We start from the raw sequence: 4,049 nt of genomic DNA on the forward strand, positions 1-4,049 counted from the left end.
ACTAAGGTGCACCTGACCCAGGCCATGGCCTTCTCAATTGTATGCTAAAGCATCTGAGAGCTAGACAAAGGAGAGTAGACGAATTGATGCCTTTGGGTTGTGGTGCTGAAGAGAGCACTGAATATACTTACCATGGATTGCCAAGAAAGCAAATAGGTTTGTCTCGGAGAAAGTGAAACCAGTTTGGTTTTTGAAGGCAAGGATTTTGAACCTGTGTTTCATATACTTTGAACATTTCACCAGGAGGGATCAGTCCTCAGACAGACATCATGCTTTTAAAAGTAGAGGGTTAGCAAATGAGAGGATGACTGTAGATGAGCTAGGTTGACACAGTGACTATGACAAGGGGCTGGTATGTTAGAGATGGTGAGATTGGCTCAGGATGGGGGCAAAGTTCAGAGCCATTGTTCACAGTGTCACTGTGGGTTGTGGTCACATATAATGCCAACTTTTGCTCAGTTTTATAAAGTGCGGCAGACCTTGTACGCTTTTCCTTCAGTTGATTCACAGTACAGGAGGCAGGAAATGAGTCTGCTGTGTATCTACATTAAGTTACCCCAAAGAAGTGCACGTGTCATCACCATAAAGGAGAACAAGAAATAAACTCCCAAAAAAGGAAGGAACTTGTCTCAACCTTTGTGCAGGTGATGAATGTGTTCTGCTAGCCAAAAGGTTGATGGTTCAAGTACACCAGTGATGCTTCAGAAGAAACACCTGCGTTTTGTTTCCTATCAATCAGCTCTAATATCAAGACCTCTAGTGGCTTAAGAAACTGCTCTGCAATCCCGAAGGCACGTGGTTTGAATCAACCAGATGGTCTGCTGGAGAAGGATGGACATTCTCCTCCTGTACCAGTCAGATCCAACTTTATGGCACACAACAAGAAAGAGGAAAAAAACCCCAACAAACTCTGGTGGTGTAACCTATAGGGAGTTAACACTGCTAACTCAGAAGCCAAGCCTCTCTCTCTCCTTCCATTTACAGCCTCGGAAAGCCTATTGAGGGTGGTCTTCAGTGAGTGGCATTCCACTTGACAACAATTAACACATAGATGGGATCATTATGAGTGGAATCAGCTGATCCAAGATGAAAAGAACAACACCTTTTTCTTAATGATCCTATGGTCCTAACAGATTTTGATCTCAAATTTACCCTTCTTGTGTAAGCATGGTAACTTGTAGAGTTGGCTGCTAAACCAAAGATGGTGCCTATTGGAGGTCCCAATCCATAAGGGAAAGGTGGCCAATTTCCTCTCACGAGCTTTATAGCCGTCTAGAAGGCCAGCTATGAAACAGCTCCGATTCAACAGCAATGAGCTGAGTTCGTTGAGTTGTGTAAGTAGATACAGATGGTCTCCAGAAAATTACCCAGAAGATTAACTTCAGCAATAATTATGAAGGCCAGAAAATAGCATATTATCGTCAACTTGATAAACAAAAAACTTAAAATTGTGATTTGAGTGAAACTTTTACAGAACATTTCAGTCATTTATGTACATTTTGTTCAGTAACAGTTGTCCTAGTTAGTGTCTGATCACCCATTCTGAGTGTCTTTTCCTTCACATATCTTAGTGATTATGTATTGATTTTTTTTTTGGGTTTTTTTTTTGTATTGATTTTTAAAAACTTTTATCTCCCATGCTTTTCCCTTCCTCGTAACAGTCCTAGTAGAATGGTTCTACCTCTGTATAAACCTTCCTTTAGCTTTTTGTAGTAATGGTCTTAGACAGTATTTGTCATTTTGTTACTGTGGTATTGCACTTAGCATAATGTCCTCTAGAGTCTTCCATACTACGCATTGTTTAAGTTCTTCATTGGGTTTTAATGTCCTTCATTGTTTTTTAATGTCGCCTAGTACTTCATTGTGTGGATATACCTGTTCCTCTATTTGTTGATGGTCATGAGTCATTTCTGTGCTATTTTGAATAAAGCTGCAATAAACCTGGTTGTACGTATGTCTGTGTCCAACCTCTCATTTCTTTAGAATAGATAACTAGTAGTGGATGAATAAAGATGACAGAAGAATTTATGCCTTTGTGTTGTGGTGTTGGAGAAGAGTACTGGATATCTCCTAAAATGCGAAAAAACCAAACACGTGTCTTGGAGAAAGTGCACCAGGGTGTTCCTTGGAGGCAAGGGTGGTGAAACTTGGTCTGACCTATTTTTAGGAGGGATCTGTCCTTAGGGACATCATGCTTGAAAAGATGTAGGTCAGCCAAAGAGGGAGAGACCCTCAATGCACTCAATTGGCACAGTGACTGTAGCAGTGGAATCAAGTGTCAGAGATAAGGACGGAACAGGACCGTGCAAGGTTCAGATCTGTTGATAAGGGTCCCTGAGTTGTTGATGCAGTGGGACGTAACAACACAAATGGACTAGCTGCATCAAATGGTATTTGTTATCAGATTTTTAAAGAAATGGTAAACTACTTTCTATAGTGATTGTGCCATTTTGCATTCTTACTGGCAGTAAAGAAAAGGGAATTGAAAATATTTTCAGGGTAAAACTACATTTGCCACTTAAAGACCAAAGGCTTTCACTAAAGAGTGTTCTACATGATGCCTTTGGGACAAGAAAAACTATTTCAGGTGAAAAGTTAGAACCCAGAAGAAACACTGAACATGGAATTTGTAAAGAGTGTTGGTAAAATAAGTAAGCATTAACTAATTAAATCAATATGTCTGATTTGTAGGACGAATGTACAGACTAGAATAAAAATACCAGTTCCCTTATATTCAGGAGGAAAGTCAGACTTTTTGGTTAACTTCAGATTTAGGAATCTAAATATCCTTGATAGTTATATTAGCCACAAAATAAAGTGGTTGTGTGGAACCAGCCGATAGCTGACCCTCCAGCAGGTTTTCAGAGGCAGTTAATGGCATGCTCCTGTGGAGCAGCTGGTGGATTGGAACCTTGTGACCTTGGGATTGTAGCACAGCTTTCTAAAATTATTATTTTTAATGAACAATTTTGGGATTTCCATTCATTCATTGTTGCACTTTTCTCCCTGCCCAGCCCTCCCCCGCAGTTCACTCTCTTTGAAAAGTAAAAGAAAAATTCTTTCATTTGTATACAATCCCCCTGCATCCCCTCACCTTGTGATAACCATAATACCCTATCATATGTCACTTTTAAATTGTTCTCTCATCTGTTTCAATGCAGTACACATAATTTAGCCAGTTTTTCTCAGTCTTGCCCTTACCCTGATGTCAGTCCCATTCTACAACAGTGTCACCATGTAGATGCAGTATTTGTCCTTTTGTGACTGAGATATTTCACTCAGCACAATGTCCTCCAGGGTCACCCATTTTGAATAAAATTGCATGAGTTCCTTGTTTTTCAATGCAGCGTAGCACTCCATTGTGTGAATATATCACAGCTACTCTATCAGTTTGTTCTTTGATGGGCACTTAGGTTGTTTCCAACTCCTTGCTATTGTGAACAAAGCTGCGATAAACATGGGTGTGCAGTAGCACAGCTTCTTAACACTAGCTCACCAGAGCTCCCTGCTAAAGAATAGTTGGAGCATATATTTTACAAGCAAGTAGAGAAGTCAAGAGAAGGATGTGGGAGCTAGATCTACATCTAAGAGAACCATCTAAGCTCCCAGGGAGCTGGCGAAGAAATGATTTCCGTGTCACGGTGCTGAGAAATGCCATTGAGTCAACACTGACTCACGGCCGCCTTGTGTACAAAGGAGTGAAACCAACATTGCACAGTGGTTTCACCATCTTCATGATTGTAGGAATGCTTGAGCCCATTATTTAAGCTATTGTGTCAGTTCACTTCATTGAGGGACTTCCTCATATTTGTCAACTCTGGGACGTCACATACTACATCTCAGACATGTTCTGTGGACATGTTATCTGTTGCCGAGTCAACTGGAACTTCAACTGACCCTATGAACAATAATAGCTCCAAACCTTGCCTGATCCTGAGCCAATCTCAGTCTGTGACATATCCATCCCCATTGCCACAGTCACTGTGTTGATTCATCTCTTCCTGGGTCTTCCTCTCATGCACGGACCCTCCACCATTCCAAGCATGATT

This window comes from Elephantulus edwardii, unplaced genomic scaffold, assembly GCF_000299155.1.
Source record: "Elephantulus edwardii isolate Elephantulus edwardi_28Jun2011 unplaced genomic scaffold, EleEdw1.0 scaffold00284, whole genome shotgun sequence".
NCBI classification, from domain to species: Eukaryota; Metazoa; Chordata; class Mammalia; order Macroscelidea; family Macroscelididae; genus Elephantulus; species Elephantulus edwardii.